This window comes from Stenella coeruleoalba (assembly GCF_951394435.1).
Source record: "Stenella coeruleoalba genome assembly, chromosome: 3".
NCBI lineage: Eukaryota > Metazoa > Chordata > Mammalia > Artiodactyla > Delphinidae > Stenella > Stenella coeruleoalba.
In genome coordinates, this window is record NC_137148.1 from 74440547 (window position 1) to 74459973 (window position 19427).

At 38.5% G+C, this 19427-nt stretch overlaps 1 long non-coding RNA gene across 1 annotated transcript in view; it reads right to left on the minus strand.

Annotated features, from left to right (window-relative positions):
* The window catches only part of LOC307185024, a 251762-nt gene that overhangs the window by 81053 nt on the left and 151282 nt on the right, over positions 1 to 19427 (minus strand). The window contains exon 4 of the long non-coding RNA XR_013827851.1: positions 18132 to 18191. This is a non-coding gene — a long non-coding RNA (uncharacterized lncRNA). The remainder of the gene's footprint in view (positions 1 to 18131; positions 18192 to 19427) is intronic.

The window sequence follows — 19427 nt, forward strand, 5'->3', positions numbered from 1 at the left end:
TTGATTTGTGACTCAAGATGGGATCTATCCTGGAGAATGTTCCATGTGCACTTGAGAAGAAAGTGTATTCTGCCAATTTTGGGTGGAATGTTCTATAAATATCAATTAGATCTATCTGGTCTATTGTGTCATTTAAAGCTTGTGTTTCCTTATTTATTTTCTGTTTGGATGATCTGTCCATTGGTGTAAGTGGGGTGTTAAAGTCCCCTGCTATTTTTGTGTTACTGTTGATTTCTCCTTTCATGGTTGTCAGCATTTGCCTTATGTATTGAGGTGCTCCTATGTTGGGTGCATAAACATTTATAATTGTATATCTTCTTCTTGGACTGATCCTTTGATCATTATGTAGTGTCCCTCCTTATCTCTTGTAACAGTCTTTATTTTAAAGCCTATTTTACCTGATACAAGTATTCCTACTCCAGCTTTCTTTTGACTTCCATTTGCATGGAATATCTTTTTCCATCCCCTCACTTTCAGTCTGTATGTGTCCCTAGGTCTGAAGTGGATCTCTTGTAGACAGCACATATATGGGTCTCGTTTTTGTATCCATTCAGCCAGTCTGTGTCTTTTAGTTGGGGCATTTAATCCATTTACATTCACGGTTATTATCGATATGTATGTTCCTATTACCATTTTCTTAATTGTTTTGGGTTTGTTTTTGTGGGTCTTTTTCTTGTGTTTACCCACTTAGAGAAGTTTCTTTAGCATTTGTTGTAAAGCTGGTTTGGTGGTGCTGAACTCTCTTAGCTTTTGTCTGTCTGAAAAGCTTTTGACTTCTCCATCGAATCTGAATGAGATCCTTGCTGGATAGAGTAATCTTCGTTGTAGGTTTTTCTCTTTCATCACTTTAAGTATATCCTGCCACTCCCTTCTGGCCTGCAGAGTTTCCACTGAAAACTCAGCTGAAAACCTTATGGGGATTCTTTTGTATGCTACGTTTTTGTTTTTCCCTTGCTGCTTTGAATATTTTTTCTTTGAATTGAATTTTTGTTAGTTTGATTAATATGTGTCTTGGTGTTTTTTTCCTAGGGTTTATCCTGTATGGGACTCTCTGTTCTTCCTGGACTTGGGTGACTATTTCCTTTCCTATATTAGGGAAGTTTTAGACTATAATCTCTTCAAATATTTTCTCAGACCCTTTATTTCTCTCTTCTTCAGGGACCCCTATAATTCGAATGTTGATGTGTTTAGTGTTGTCCTAGAGGTCTCTGAGATTGTATTCAATTCTTTTCATTCTTTTTTTTTATTCTGCTCCTCAGAAGTTATTTCCACCATTTTGTCTTCCAGCTCACTTATTCATTCTTCTGCCTCCGTTATTCTGTTATTGATTCCTTCTAGTGTATTTTTCATTTCAGTTATTGTGTTGTTCATCTCTGTTTGTTTGTTCTTTAGTTCTTCTAGATCTTTGTTAAACATTTCTTGTCTTTTCTCAATCCATGCTTCCATTCTATTTCTGAGATTCTGGATCATCTTTACTATCATTAGTCTGAATTCTTTTTCAGGTAGATTGCCTATTTCCTCTTCATTTATTTAGTCTTGTAGGTTTTTACCTTCCTCCTTCATCTGTGACATATTTTTCTGCTGTCTCATTGCTTTTCTTTATGAGTCGGATTGTGTTCCTGTTTTACTCGTTCAGCCTGAGGCTTCCAACACTGGAGTTTGTAGGTTATTGGGTAGAGCTGGGTCTTGGTGCTGAGATGAGAAAGTCTGTGAGACCTCGCTCCAATGAATATTCCCTGGGGTCTGAGGTTCTCTGTTAGTCCAGTGGTTCAGACTCAGAGCTCCCACCACAGGAGCTTATGCCCAACCCCATGCTCTCAAATCAAGGTCCCACAAGCCGCGTGGGGTGACAAAAAAAAAAAAAGAGATAGAGAGAATAATAACGAAGTAAAAAATAAAGTTAGATTAGGAAACAAACTGATATGTTAGAAAGAATGTAAAAAAAAAAGATGAATCAACAACTGGAAGGTACATCAGTACCAAAATAGTAAAAAAGAGAAGGGAAAAGAAAAAAAAAAAAGGAGGCGGGGAAAGTTCTTGGCTGTGGAGAGCAGAGCCTAAGCAAGGGTGAGGTTTGGGTGGTGGGAGGGGCCAATGCTCAGGACGCACAGGGCTGGAAAATGCCCTGGGGTTTGTGGGGGTGCGGCTTAGGCTCAAGGAACAGAAGGGGCCCAGGCATGTCCCCCACCCCTTGTCTCAGAGGGCAGGGAACCTCACCTGGGAGCCCAGCAGGCTCCTCATGTCCAAGTGGGCAGGGCAACCGCCCTCTGCTCCTCTCCGGGCCTCCCCAAGGACCCCTCCCACCTGCCTGTCCTGATCTCCCTGGCCTCCCTCCTATGCCCCCAAGGACCCATGTGGCCTGCACAGGGGTTTGGAGGGCAGGGGATCTGGCCTGGGAGCTCAGTATGCTCCCCGGGCCCAAATGGGTGGGGCAATCGCCCTCCACTCACTCCTCCCAGAGGGTCCCTCACACCTGCTTCTCCTGATCCCTCAGGCCCCCTTCCTATGCCCCCAAGGACCCATGCAGCCTGGATGGGGATTGGAGTGCAGGGTATCGGCCTAGGCGCTCAGCAGGCTCCCTGGGCCCAAGTGGGTGGAGCAAACGTCCTCCACTCCTCTCCTGCTTCTCCCACAGCTGCCTGCCTCTCTTGATCTCCCCAGCCTCCCTCCTATGCCCCCAGAACACACACAGCCTGGATGGGGCTTGGGATGGCAGAGAACCAGCTTGGGAGCTCACGGGACTCCCCAGCCACAGTGGACCAGGTGATCTCCCTCCACTCCTCTCCTGGTCTTCCCGGAGAGTCCCTCCCACCTGCCTCTTCTGATCTCCCCAGCCTCAGGGGTGCCAGTCTTGTCTGGCCTCCACTTCTCCTCCCCGCTTGGTGCCCCTACATCCTACCAGTTCACTTTGGGGGTCCTCCCGTCTCCTTGGGGGTTAAAGTCCTCCACGAGAGGTCGGCAGGTGCCCTAGTTGTGGGGAGATGCTAACTCTGTGTCTTCCCACACCGCCATCTTGACTCCTCCCCAGAACATATGTTTTAACTTCTCCTTTTCACTTATGATTTTGTTGAAGGTGTGTGGAAATTCAGAATGGATTCATAGAACTTTACAGCTAAGGAAACTAAGAGACATGCTCATAAAATCACACAACTGGAAAAACACATGACTCAAAGATGTCCAATAGTTTATAAAGTCACTAGATTCTACAGCGGTTAAAACTAAAGTCATCATTATCAACACCTTCGAAATAATCAGTACTTATTGGAAATATATTATGGGCAGGCAGTGCATTATATATGTCTTATCTCATTTAATCCTCATAGCAACCCTATGTAGTATAGGTACTATTGTTATTTCTATTGTATAACTAAGAAAACTGAAGCTTTGGAAAGTTAAATAACTTGCTCAAATCATAGAGATCCAAGTGGTGGATCTGGGATTTAAACCCAAGCCTTTTTGATGTGTTCTTAAATACCATTATAAGCCTTAATCACAATCAATTCAGTAATCTCATCTTTTTTATTAAAAATAAATATTAGGGTTTTTCCGCAGAGATGGAACTCCCGGCTCGGGGTCTCTTCCCTCCGCCGTCATGGAACTGCCCTGGAGCCCGAGAGGAGGGTGGCCTCACTGAGGCTGCTGGCTCTGGAGGGGCCCCAGTGGCTAAAGCCACGACAGGCATGTGGACGGCGGGCCGGTTGTTTCAACAAGTAACTTAAAGACAAAATGGAAAAACAAGGAGGTGCCTGAGATCATATTGATGTGAAACCAGGGATGGCCACCTTGTGCCAGATACAACAGAAATACGTCTACACATGGAACAACTCCTACAGAACACCTACTCAACGCTGGCAGAAGACCTCAGACCACCCAAAAGGCAAGAAAGTCCCCACGTACCTGGGTAGGGCAAACAAAAAAAGAATAAACAGAGAAAAAAGAATAGGGACGGGACCTGGACCAGTGGGAGGGAGCTGTAAAGGAGGAAAGGTTTCCACACACTAGGAAGCCCCTTCGCGGGTGGAGACTGTGGTTGGTGGAGACTGTGGCTGGTGGAGGCAGAAAGCTTCGGAGCCGCAGAGGAGAGCACACCAACAGGGGTGCAGAGGACAAAGCGGAGAGATTCCCGCACAGAGGACTGGTGCCAACCTGCACTCACCAGCCCGAGAGGCTTGTCTGCTCACCTGCCGGGGTGAGCAGGGCTGGGAGCTGAGGCTCGGGCTTTGGTCGGAGCATAGGGAGAGGACTGGGGTTGGCAGTGTGAACACAGCCTGCAGGGGGTTAGTGCACCACAGCTAGCCGGGAGGGAGTCCATGTGCTTCTGTGTGAGATTTTGTCTGTATAGCATTGCTTCCACAATTTGTGCTAGGGTTCTATCCGTCCATTTTTTCTGTTTTTTGGTTTTATCTTTAAAAAAATTTATTTTTCTTAATAATTATTTTTTATTTTAATTATTTTATCTTCTTTCTTTCTTTCTTTCTTTCTCTCTTTTTCTTTCTTTCTTTCCTTCCCTCCCTCCCTTTCTCTTTCTTTCTTTCCTTCCCTTCCTCCCTTTCTCCTTCTTTCTTTCTTTCTTTCTTTCTTTCTTTCTCTCCCTCCCTCCCCTTTCCTTCCTTCCTTCACGCCTTCCTTCCTTCCTTTCTTCTTTCTATCTTTCTTTCTTTCCTTCTTTCACTTTTTCTCCCTTTTATTCTGAGCCATGTGGATGAAAGGCTCTTGGTGCTGCAGCCAGGAGTCAGTGCTGCACCTCTGAGGTGGGAGAGCCAACTTCAGGACACTGGTCAACAAGAGACCTCCCAGCTCCACATAATATCAAACGGTGAAAATCTCCCAGAGATCTCCATCTCAACACCAGCACCCAGCTTCACTCAAGATCAGCAAGCTATAGTGCTGGACACCCTATGCCAAACAACTAGCAACACAGGAACACAACCCCACCCATTAGCAGAGAGGCTGCCTAAAATCATAATAGGTCCACAGACACCCCAAACCACACCACCAGATGTGGACCTGCCCACCAGAAAGACAAATCCATCCTTATCCACATGAACACAGGCACTAGTGCCCTACACCAGGAAGCCTACACAACCCACTGAACCAAATTTAGCCACTGGGAACAGACTTGAAAAACAACGGGAACTATGAACCTGCAGCCTGCAAAAAGGAAACCGCAAACACAGTAAGATAAGCAAAATGAGAAGACAGAAAAACACACAGCAGTTGAAGGAGCAAGATAAAAACCCACCAGACCTAACAAATGAAGAGGAAATAGGCAGTCTACCTGAAAAAGAATTCAGAATAATGATAGTAAAGATGAGCCAAAATCTTGGAAACAGAATAGACAAAATGCAAGAAACATTTAACAAGGACCTAGAACAACTAAAGATGAAACAAGCAACGATAAACAACACAATAAATGAAATTAAAAATACTCTAGATGGGATCAATAGCAGAATAACTAAGGGAGAAGAACGGATAAGTGACCTGGAAGATAAAATAGTGGAAATAACTACTGCAGAGCAGAATAAAGAAAAAAAAATGAAAAGAACTGAGGACAGTCTCAGAGATCTCTGGGACAACATTAAATGCACCAACATTCGAATTATAGGGGTTCCAGAAGAAGAAGAGAAAAAGAAAGGGACTGAGAAAATATTTGAAGAGATTATAGTTGAAAACTTCCCTAATATGGGAAAGGAAATAGTTAATCAAGTCCAGGGAGCACAGAGAGTCCCATACAGGATAAATCCAAGGAGAAATACGCCAAGACACATACTAATCAAACCGTCAAAAATTAAATACAAAGAAAACATATTAAAAGCAGCAAGGGAAAAACAACAAATAACACACAAGGGAATCACCATAAGGTTAACAGCTGATATTTCAGCAGAAACTCTGCAAGCCAGAAGGGACTGGCAGGACATATTTACAGTGATGAAGGAGAAAAACCTACAACCAAGATTACTCTACCCAGCAAGGATCTCATTCAGACTTGATAGAGAAATTAAAACCTTTACAGACAAGCAAAAGCTGAGAGAGTTCAGCACCACCAAACCAGCTTTAAAACAAATGCTAAAGGAACTTCTCTAGGCAAGAAACACAAGAGAAGGAAAAGACCTACAATAACAACCCCAAAACAATTAAGAAAATGGGAATAGGAACATATATATCGATAATTACCTTAAATGTAAATGGACTAAATGCTCCCACCAAAAGACACAGACTGGCTGAATGGATACAAAAACAAGACCTATATATATATATGCTGTCTACAAGAGACCCACTTCAGACCTAGAGACACACACAGACTGAAAGTAAGGGAATGGAAAAAGATATTCCATGCAAATGGAAATAAAAAGAAAGCTGGAGTAGCAATTCTCCTATCAGACAAAATAGACTTTAAAATAAAGACTATTAGGAGAGACAAAGAAGGACACTACATGATGATCAAGGGATCGATCCAAGAAAAAGATATAACAATTGTAAATATTTATGCACCCAACATAGGCGCACCTCAATACATAAGGCAAATACTAACATCCATAACAGGGGAAATCGACAGTAACACATTCATAGTAGGGGACTTTATCACCCCACTTTCACCATTGGACAGATCATCCAAAATGAAAATAAATAAGGAAACACAAGCTTTAAATGATACATTAAAAAGGATGGACTTAATTGATATTTATTGGACATTCCATCCAAAAGCAACAGAATACACATTTTTCTCAAGTACTCATGGAACATTCTCCAGGATAGATCATATCTTGGGTCACAAATCAAGCCTTGGTAAATTTAAGAAAACTGAAATTGTATCAAGTATCTTTTCCGACCACAATGCTATGAGACTAGATATCAATTACAGGAAAATATCTGTAAAACATACAAACACATGGAGGCTAAACAATACACTATTTAATAACAAAGTGATCACTGAAGAAATCAAAGATGAAATAAAAAAATACCTAGAAAAAATGACAGTGGAGACATGATGACCCAAAACCTATGGGATGCAGCAAAAGCAGTTCTAAGAGGGAAGTTTATAGCAATACAATCCTACCTTAAGAAACAGGAAACATCTCGAATAAACAACCTAACCTTGCACCTAAGCAATTAGAGAAAGAAGAACAAAAAAACCCCAAAGTTAGCAGAAGGAAAGAAATCATAAAAATCAGATCAGAAATAAATGAAAAAGAAATGAAGGAAACAATAGCAAAGATAAATAAAACAAAAAGGTGGTTCTTTGAGAAGATAAACATAATTGATAAACCATTAGCCAGACTCATCAAGAAAAAAAAGGGAGAAGACTCAAATGAATAGAATTAGAAATGAAAAAGGAGAAGTAACAACTGACACTGCAGAAATACAAAAGATCATGAGCAATTACTACAAGCAACTCTATGCCAATAAAATGGACAACCTGGAAGAAATGGACAAATTCTTAGAAATGCACAACCTACCAAGACTGAATCAGGAAGAAATAGAAAATATGAACAGATCAATCACAAGCACTGAACTTGAAACTGTGATTAAAAATCTTCCAACAAACAAAAGCCCAGGACCAGATGGCTTCACAGGCGAATTCTATCAAACATTTAGAGAAGAGCTAACACCTATCCTTCTCAAACTCTTCCAAAATATAGCAGAGGGAGGAACACTCCCAAATTCCTTCTATGAGGCCACCATCACCTTGATACCAAAACCAGACAAGGATGTCACAAAGAAAGAAAACTACAGGCCAATATCACTGATGAACATAGATGCAAAAATCCTCAACAAAGTACTAGCAAACAGAATCCAACAGCACATTGAAAGGATCATACACCATGATCAAGTGGGGTTTATTCCAGGAATGCAAGGATTCTTCAATATACCAAATCAACCAACGTGATACACCATATTAACAAATTGAAGGAGAAAATCCATATGATCATCTCAATAGATGCAGAAAAAGCTTTCGAGAAAATTCAACACGCATTTATGATAAAAACCCTGCAGAAAGCAGGCATAGAGGGAACTTTCCCCAACATAATAAAGGCCACATACGACAAAGCCACAGCCAACATCACCCTCAATGGTGAAAAACTGAAAGCATTTCCACTAAGATCAGGAACAAGACAAGGTTGCCCACTCTCACCACTCTGATTCAACATAGTTTTGGAAGTTTTAGCCACAGCAATTAGAGAAGAAAATGAAATAAAAGGAATCCAAGTCAGAAAAGAAGAAGTAAAGCTGTCACTGTTTGCAGATGACATGATACTATGCATAGAGAATCCTGAATATGCTACCAGAAAACTCCTAGAGCTAATCAATGAATTTGGTAAAATAGCAGGATACAGAATTAATGCACAGAAATCTCTGGCATTCCTATACACTAATGATGAAAAATCTGAAAGTGAAATCAATAAAACACTCCCATTTACCATTGCAACAAAAAGAATAAAATATGTAGGAATAAACCTACCTAAGGAGACAAACGACCTGTATGCAGAAAATTATAAGACACTGATGAAAGAAATTAAAGATGATACAAATAGATGGAGAGATATACCATGTTTTTGGATTGGAAGAATCAACATTGTGAAAATGACTCTACTACACAAAGCAATCTACAGATTCAATGCAATCCCTATCAAACTACCACTGGCATTTTTCACAGAACTAGAACAAAACATTTCACAATTTGTATGGAAACACAAAAGACCCTGAATAGCCAAAGCAATCTTGAGAACGAAAAACAGGGCTGGAGCAATCAGGCTCCCTGACTTCAGACTATACTACAAAGCTACAGTAATCAAGACAGTATGGTAGTGGCACAAAAACAGAAAGATAGATCAATGGAACAGGATAGAAAGCACAGAGATAAACCCATGCACACATGGTCACTTAATCTTTGATAAAGGAGGCAGGAATGCACAGTGGAGAAAGGACAGCCTCTTCAATAAGTGGTGCTGGGAAAACTGAACAGGTACATGTAAAAGTACAAGATTAGATCATTCCCTAACAGCATACACAACAATAAGCTCAAAATGGATTAAAGATCTTAATGTAAGGCCAGAAACTATCAAACTCTTAGAGGAAAACATAGGCAGAACACTCTATGACATAAATCACAGCAAGATCCTTTTTGACCCACCTCCTAGAGAAATGGAAATAAAAACAAAAATAAACAAATGGAACCTAATGAAACTTCAAAGCTTTTGCACAGCAAAGGAAACCATAAACAAGACCAAAAGACAACCCTCAGAATGGGAGAAAATATTTGCAAATGAAGCAACTGACAAAGGATTAATCTCCAAAATTTACAAGCAGCTCATGCAGCTCAATAACAAAAAGAACTAACAACCCAATCCAATAATGGGCAGAAGACCTAAATAGACATTTCTCCAAAGAAGATATACAGATTGCCAACAAACACATGAAAGAATGCTCAACATCATTAATCATTAGAGAAATGCAAATCAAAACTACAATGAGATATCATCTCACACCAGTCAGAATGGCCATCATAAAAAAAAAAATCTAGAAACAATAAATGCTGGAGAGGGTGTGGAGAAAAGGGAACACTCTTGCACTGCTGGTGGGAATGTGAATTGGTACAGCCACTATGGAGAACAGTATGGAGGTTCCTTAAAAAACTACAAATAGAACTACCATATGACCCAGCAATCCCACTACTGGGCATATACCCTGAGAAAACCATAATTCAAAAAGAGTCATGTACCAAAATGTTCATTGCAGCTCTATTTACAAATAGCCAGGAGATGGAAACAACCTAAGTGTCCATCACTGGACGAATGGATAAAGAAGATGTGGCACATATATACAATGGAATATTACTCAGCCATAAAAAGAAACAAAATTGAGCTATTTGTAATGAGGTGGATGCCCCTAGAGTCTGTCATACAGAGTGAAGTAAGTCAGAAAGAGAAAGACAAATACCGTATGCTAACACATATATATGGAATTTAAGAAAAAAAAAATGTCAGGAAGAACCTAGGGGTAAAACAGGAATAAAGACACAGACCTACTAGAGAATGGACTTGAGGATATGGGGAGGGGGAAGGGTAAGCTGTGACAAAGTGAGAGAGTGGCATGGACATATATACACTACCAAACGTAAAATAGATAGCTAGTGGGAAGCAGCCACATGGCACAGGGAGATTAGCTCGGTGCTTTGTGACCACCTAGAGGGGTGGGATAGGGAGGGTGGGAGGGAGGGAGATGCAAGAGGGAAGAGATATGGGAACATATGTATATGTATAACTGATTCACTTTGTTATAAAGCAGAAACTAACACACCATTGTAAAGCAATTATACTCCAATAAAGATGTAAAAAAATAAAATAAAATAAATAAAAAATAATAAAAAAAATAAAGTTGGGTCATGTGATTTAAAAAATAAATAAATAAATAAATATTAGGAGAGCTAGCATGTTAGAAAAACTGTGACTGAAATTTGAATCATAATATGAAATTAAATTGTAAAATAATTTGTTCATATATATTTATTATATTCATTTACTATTACATTTATATTATATGAGATAAAATACAAGTAAAGCATAAAATAAAATGTATCATCACAAAAAGAATTAATTAGCTAGATTCTGGACTCACAGAGGTATTGTGACAGATTGTCATCCTCATCCCTAAACAATATATAATGGCAATGAACGTTTTTCTCATCCTGCCGCATAAATTAGATTTATATCAGAGAAATACACTTGCAGTAAATAATACATAGTTAATTTAATACCTTATTTGAAGTTACTGGTGTGCCTTTTGACAAAGACTTTGCCTCTAAAAATGATGGAATCAAATCAGTCACTTTGGAGACCCAAAGATATATTAATCGTCATGCACAACATAGAGACAGCTACAGTAGGAGGCGTAAGAGCATTGATGTCTTGTTAGCTGTGTGCAGCTCACATCGAATGAAACCAGTCTTAGTTAACCAACATTACCCTTTCCTATCATCCTTCTGCCTGGCCCGACTTCTCTCCGCTCTTCCCCACACTCCTACAATGCCCAGTCCTCTCCACCTGAGATTCTCCTCCAACTCCCAGTCCCTGGAGACAATCATGAACTAGAGTTGCCATGACAATTTCAAAGATAATTAGTTAGGATCAGCATTACTCATGCTATAACTTACATACTAATCATATGTTACTAATCCCATGTTTTATTGATTGAACTTATTTTCACATGTTCATTTTTTCCTCTGCAAAAATGATCATATACTTCCTATGACAAAAGATACCAAACATCTATTGATTTGCCATAAAATTTTACCTAGGAAGGTTACATGTGCACCCTGGAAAGCTTACAGACTTTAATGTACATGACAGTGAACAAAGGCAAAGAAAAATGAATTTCCATTTTTTTTTTAAATTTCACATCTATTGCTCAGACACCTCATGGAGCATGTCCCCTGAGGTTCTGTGGATCTCTGACCTGTCATCAGGCTGCAGACCCTTCTGCTTTAAGCACTGATCACAGTTATTATGGAAAGTCCTGTCTAAAGATAACAGGATTATATAATAATAATTATAATATATAATAATATAGCATAATATTTTAACATATTTTAATAATACAGCATTTGTATCATTATTTTTTCCTTTGAGAAATGCAATCTATTCATTTACATTTGGATTACGATTTTTATGTTTATTAACCATAATTCATAATTCTTGGTTTGGGGACAAGCAATTCTCCCCTTGAGGAGATTAAGATATTTGGACTGCAATATTCTTTATTTTTTCATGAGACATTTTAAGCTTTTAAACAGAAATACTGATGTTCCAAATTGGTTATTATTATTTTTTTTTTTTGGCCCGCACAGCATGTGCGATCTTAGTTCCCTGACCAGGGATGGAACGGGCACCCCCTGCATTGGAAGCATGGAGTCTTAACCACTGGACCTCCAGGGAAGTCTCCCCCAAACTGGTTATTTCGAAACAATGAAGCAACTTCCAAATCCATGGAATTTCTACCATACACTTCTAAGTACAAAGTAGTAACTGCATCCTCCTAATCCATATATTTAAAAGAAAAAAACATGCCTCGTTTGCCCATTTGATCTTCCTTCACTTTATCCCTAGGAGCATTAGGATTTCCATTTGTCTCTGTTGGGATTGAAAAACTTAATTCTACTGCTGCAGGCTAGACCGGGGACATGCTCAATGAAGCAGCAACTCAGAGCCTATTTCTCCTCTCACGTTATTGCTGCTGCTGCACATGCTCAGAAAAGCTGCACCTTGGGTGTCCCACGTTGTGGTTATAGGCATTTATTTGGGATCATTACCGCAGCAGTTAGAGGATCCCTGTCTGCATATCCTGTAGGGTCCCCCAGTAGACACAATTTTTACAACCACTTGTGTGAGCATCCTGTTAATGACGACGGCTCTATCCTCTGTGTTGGTAGGTGGGGCTTTTCCTCTAAGTCCTGTTCAGGACACGTCAGGCAGCTAGTATAACATTCAATCGGGTGTTCTGTTCTCCTACCTGCTATTCATCTTTGTATGTTTTGCTTGGTATTCTTAAATACCATAATTCCTACTCCGAAAAGTTTATATATAATAAACTTTTATATACTACAGTATATAAATAATACTATATAGAATTCGATTATACTAGATTAGGGCTAATTGCCACCAAAAAAGAAAAAAGTGTGCTTCTTAAGAAGCTCAGAAGCTCTTGTGACTTCAGTTAGATTTAGACCAAGAAGGATTCCTAAGAGCAAATTTAGAGAAAAAGAAAAGAGGTATTAAGTAGCTTTTCCTCTCTAGGAATTTTTAATACTATTTTATTGAATTAGAACAGTGTAACATGTGAAATGTAGTATAATTTCATCATTTGACTCTAAATATCAGTCTGCATTGGAAATGCATTTTATCAGTAATTACAGGTTCACAATCCTTTATCCACAATCTAAAATCCAACCAGACCTGAGAAACATTTTCATAAGGTGATTCAAAAACTCATCTGGTGGCAAAATCTGATTCAAATTCCATGAAGTTACTTATCCACTTAGTGTGAATACTCATACATTTTACTTCAGAAATATTTATAAGTGTGATTTCCTGATGCTGCCCCAGCACCCCCGGCCATGAGCATTATACATGGCATATGCACTCTCTAAATGCTAAAAATTATAAATTATGATAGCACATCTAGCCCAAAGTTTTCATATAAAGGGTCATGGATTGATAACTTTATAGCTCAATGCTAGTACTTACTTGGGAGCTATGCCTAATGTGTGTTTGTGCATGTGTGTGTATTCATGAACACACACAATTGAAATAAAAAGGCAAGAATCAGAAGAAAAATTAAGAATATGTTAAACTTCAAGCTATATTGTATTGTGTAGAATAAAACTGAAAGAATAATAAATATAAACAAAAACAGGGTTTTCGCTAAATGTATTCGGGTACATCTGTATAAGGGATCCAAGTAGCCATAAAAATGAGTGTATTCCAGAGTATCTGGTGACATGGAAAATGTTCACAAAGCAGGTCACAAACACTTTAAATGAAATGCAACTTTTATAAAACAATATACATACATGTATAGAAATTAATGTGAGCAAATATACAATAACAGATTAATGCTTATTTCTGGATGATGGGTTTTTCAATGGTTTTTATTTTCAACGCTTTCGTTTTTCCTTAGTTTCTTTTTCTACCATAAAGTTTTATTGCTCTTATTTTTTTTTTCAAGTATTTGTCCAGATTTTTTCTTTCATCTTCCCTTAGCCTTTCTTAACAAACAAAACAAAAGCTTAAAAAAATATAACTGAGCCTCAGATGCTGAATAATTGTTTGCCCTTCCCTGGCTGTGTATATGAAAAGCTGCTGCAGTGTTTGTTTGCTCTGGTGGGTTAGATTTCATTTCATGAAAAAGAGAATTACACAGAAAAACACAAAGAAATTTTAGCATTTATGGCCTGTGCTTTGTATACAAAGATGATGTTATTGACTCCTTGACACTAGGAAGCTTCAGTATTTCTTCATGGCTGCAATTATACAATTTGGGAAATGAACCAGACACCATAGCTTCATCTAAATGATACCTGTAGACATAAAGCGCCGTGGCTGCCATTTTTCTCCCAGCTTCTATTGCACACAGCAAAGCAATAATGTACAGTCCTAAACTCCCATTCTCTTCAAATTGTATGTTCTTTAAATAAACTGTATTTTAAATTAGGATCGTAAATATTACTCTTCCTCAACACATGATATGTGGCATCATCTTTGAGTTATAATGCAACATTTTAATAAGCTTATACAATATTATTTTATTGAAGTGCTGCAAAACACGAAACATTTTCACAGGGAGAACAAGCCATCAATCTAGACTTTTTGTGAATTTATATCCTTGAACTTTGAAGGCCAATCTAAATATTGATCTAAACTGCCCATACCAATCTCTAGGTCCCCAGGCCACATAACTCCATATGCAGCATAATTCCTTCTACAGTGGAGCTTATAGTCAAGGTCATAAAGTATTTTGTTAATGTATCAGCAAATATCTATTAAATCTCTTTAACATACATAATCTTTCCCTTATTTTTTAAGTCCCAAACATAGGTCTGGCCCTGTCCTTGGAGAGCTTATATACTACTTGGGAAGAACAAATATTCATATATGGGGAGTTAAATCACAATATAAAAATTCAAAATAATACGTGAAGAGAGGTTACAGAGATGCACGTGATTGAATGCCAAATATCTGCGAGTACTTTTAACTCAGAGTATTGTTGATTCCTGGGATTTGGACATTCATAATGCAAGACTATGAAGGAGGCAAGGCTGAGAAGGAGGCAGAGCTTCAAACGTGCCCTGAACAAGTTACAAGATATGAGCAGAGAGGAAGATGCACATTCCAGGTGGGAAGAATAGTATGAGTTGAGATTCAGAGGAGTTAAAAACAAAGATAATATAATTGCTAAGATTTCCTGAGGGTTTACTGTGTGCCTGGCACTGCTGACTCCTATAGTCTTCACAAAAACTCTATGAGATTAGTGCCACTATGAGCCCATTCATGACCACTCCAGCTAAAACAGCCTTCCCACCACTGCCATCCTCTCTCTCTCTCTCTCTCTCTCTCTCTCTCTCTCTCTCTCATATTACTCTGATTCATTTTCTTCATGACACTTTGATTGTCAAAATATACATCATTTATTAACTTATTTATTTCTTTAATGAAAGCTCCAAGAAGGCTGGGACGTGTTCAACCACAATATCCCTAGTGCCGAAACAATTTCTGGTCCAGAGTCACACACAATATATTTATGAACGGTATCATCTCCTTTTCCAAATTAGACCCTAATGCAGTGAGAGGTTACAAACTAGCCCAGGGCCCCACACTCAGGATTTGAACTCAGGTCTGTTTACTCCAGAACGATATGCTACACTATCCCCAAAGAATCATTGGAAAAAAATAAGTAGGTCCCTTTTGGAGAACATATAAATTTTCCTGGAGTTCTTGTTTTATTTATTTGTTGTTCACCGCATCCTAACAGTAGGAAAAAAATTATAATGGAATTTAGTGTCAGACTATATAGACACTGATTTTCAGTTTAAGATTTCTGAATTTTATTATGATAAGACATTATAGAATGTAAACAGATTTGGGGAAAATTAATGTATCTGTCTTGTATAGGTTGGAATGAGGAAGACTAAGCCTAAGGCCAGTCTGAGGCCAGTCATGAGCATATAGCTTTTAGCACTGTATAGGGAGGAGAGAAAATATATGAAGAATTACAGAAAAAAATAATTCTTGTTATGTAAATCTCTCTGCCTGCAAAGTCTTCCATCCATTTATCCTCTATGGGAAGCTTAGCCTTCCAGACTTGTATAAATCTAGACTCTCCTAGGATGCCTTCTTATGGAATTCTTCCAGCAATTCCAGGCCCAAGGCCTTTGCACATGCTTACATAGTGTCACACTAGAGTCTAATACGGTTAATGACATAGGGAAAAAACAAAGGTGTAGGTCTTCTGTGAGTTCCTTGAGAGCAGAGAGTAGGTTTTATCCATCTGTTTATCTCCAGCAACTACCACAGTATCGGGTACTTATGACACTAACATTCGTTGCATGGGCAAAGCAGATACCCTGAGATTCTCAGACCTGGGTGTGGGAGAAAGGTGGCCATTCTGACAGAAATAGGCACTCCGGGACTGTGCTGGAATGATAGCTGGGGGGTTATTGACAAATAGAGATGCCAAGAAGAGGAGCCAGGGAGAATGGCACATACATTTTTAGACACTAAATAAGCTGAAGTGTTAGTCAGGAGTCACGTTGAAATGTTCCACCAGAATCAAGGGGTAGGATACTGAAGTTCTGAAGGCCAAGATTGAAGACGTAGGATGTAAGTGTTATTCACATAAAGATGAAAGTTGAAGATGTGAGTGTAGATGTAATCCCTAAATTCACAGCAGCTGAAACAACAAGAGACCAAAGAACTAAGAGCTAAATCGTGGAATAAACCCACAGAGAGGAACCAAAGAGAGACACAGCTACCCTGTGGAGAACCACAGAAGGAATAATACAACATAACCTTCTCATCTAATTTTATGCAAATTTATTTTACAAAGCTTCTCTTTGCAAGTAATATTGTGTGTACCTCTTTTATTTTCAAAATTCAGCTTCTCTGAAAGCAAATATTGGTAGACATCAAGTTTCTCTTGCCCTCTCCGTCATGTTATTATCAAATCGTGAGTATTTTGGCATATGTGTGTGTTGGTGACTACTAGGTTATAAAGTTTTCCATCTGATCAGATATTACATACTCACCAAAACTTGTGCAGAATGCACTTATTAAAAGGAAATTGTGCAAGCTTCAATAATTTCTCTTGATTATCATTAATCATACATATTGCATTTTTAAGTTGTTCTAACAGATATTCAGTATCAACAGATTGTAATTCTCTAGCAAGGTATAAAATAGGCATTAAAACTATTTCTAAACTATCATATAGGATAATGTATGAAGCATTTCCCATAATAGCAGATTAAGTGTCATAAAATACTAGTCAAGTACTAACATAGTCATTAATACTCTTCTTTTAACAAAAGGCAATTTCACAGCCTCATTTATCAACTGGAATATCCCAAGCCTACTTCATAATTAAGCTTTTTATTCATCTCTGTAAATTCTACTTAGTGCTATTTGGCAATTTCTTAACATAAATGCCCTGGATGTTGTTAAATTGGATTAATAGCTTTATAAGTAATATATAATATGTATATATTTAACTGTAGGTGATTTGACTTGTAGCCATCTCTTTTTTTAATACTCCGTTATATGTTTAGAATTTATTTTGTTGGAGCTAATTTTAACCTCAATATTTTACAACATCTCTTTATGATGTTAGTTTTATAAATAGAAGGATATGGAAGACTGGGGGTTGTGATCAGCCCTAGCTCTCCTCACATTGTTTTGGCCCGAGGCATGCCTGAGGATGGAATCATTTCAGGTGGATTAGAACCCAGATTAATAATCATAAAAGTCTTGCAACAGAATCTCCTTTTTAAAAATATATATTTCCAATTATTTTCAATGCGGATGGAGTATCAAAGTAAACAACTTCATTAGGCATGTGAAAGCACATTTTAGAGAAAGTACATTTGGCTTAAAATTATAAGCATCTTTCTGCATCAGCTTTTTTTGAATTTAAGGACAATCTTTCAATTAACTGGGCCTGCTGCTACTACTAAAAGTAGTTTGAGTCAATAGCAGTTTGATTGGACATTCAGAATTACAGCTCCTGGAAGTTCTTAAAAGGTCAACTACTCCTTCTCCCTGCACTTAAGCAATTAAAATTGCACTTAAATATGGAGTGAAAAGACAGAAAGAAAGTAGGTTTACTGAAGACAAACAGTAGGCCAAGTACTGCTGGTACCAAGATGAATACGCCAAGGCCCCCATCTCAATAAGTTCACAGACTAACTTGGTTTATGGGCATATAAACAAATAATTGAAATAATGCATGCATAGTTTTTGCATAGTGCCTGGCACATAAGTCCTCAGTAGTGGTCTTTATTTTAGCTGTTAATAAAGTGCTCACCAAATGCAAGAAGTCATCAAGCTAATGCACAAAAATCCAAAGAAAAATCACATACTCACATTTCAGTCTGCAGGATCTCGGATCAAAGTGATTTCATTCATTCATTCACTCCTTCATACCTGAAAGGCATTAATTACAGTATAGTGACTAAGGGTGTGGAAACTAACAACTGTTTGACTTCCAATCTAAGCTCCACAACATAACTGGCTGCTCCCTCATTAGGTAAACAGGGATGTAGCTACTTCACAAGAGCATCTTGAGGGTTGATGAATTTACATGATTTGATACTTGTAAAGTGCCTGACACAGAAAAAGTGCTTAACAATTCAGAGATTATTATTTTCATCACATTTGTATCACACGTTTACAGGGCAAAGTACTAGGTATTTTTGGGAACCAAAAAGAGTACACCCTTCTCCCCAGCCGCACTGTTCTCCCCGCACTCTCCAAGCCAGTCAGATGGTCTTTTTGGCTTCCTTGACGCTGTCACAGTTTGCTCCTATGTCTGTGACTGTCCCTCATACTGCTCCTTCTGCCCAGAAAACTCTCTTTTCTTTTTCTATACAATTCTTATTAACTCCTCGTATTTAGGTCAACTATCCCATTCTCTGGAAAGTTTTTCCTGATTGCTTAGTTTAAACCTTGTTTCTTTGCTATCTGCTGTCGTAAAACTGAGTTCCTTCATGGCACTATGTTGGTTTGCAATTTGTTGTATGATACTAGAGGACAGGCATCTTTTCTGTTTTTCTCATAATTGTATCCCAGCTCTTAATGTAGTGCACAGTGAAGTGCATAGTAATCCTTCAATAAATATTAGTTAGAAGAATGAATGTACTCACAGTATTCTGATTTTAACAATATAGAATCTCCTACTTTAAATCTTATGTAATGAAGACCAAAGTCAGCTTAATGAGGCTAAGAAAGCGGCTGCATGGGTCCACTATCTCATTTAACTTTTAAAAACAACCCTATAAAATGAAGATTATCATTTGCATTTTGCTAGTGAAAAAGGTAAGCCTAAGAGTATTTAGGTAGCACAAGAATTCTAGTGAGAAGAGACTGAAATTGAAACATAAGTAGGACATATTCTTTTCTGCTTATTACACTTTTCTAAAAAAGCTCTACTAGAGAGACAAGGACTCATTTGATAATGCATGTGGGGCTGAAGATAAGACTCCAGGGATTAATAAGTACGATCGACTGTGTATAGTATTTTATCTTCCCTCTCCACTTCTAAGCTGCACAATTTCAGTATTGGGTGCCTCTAGCCTTACATGTTCTCAAAGTAGGTGAGAGTCTCAGAGTTTCTTTTGAATCACAGCTGCATTTGCAACAGTCTAGGAAATGGCATCCTTT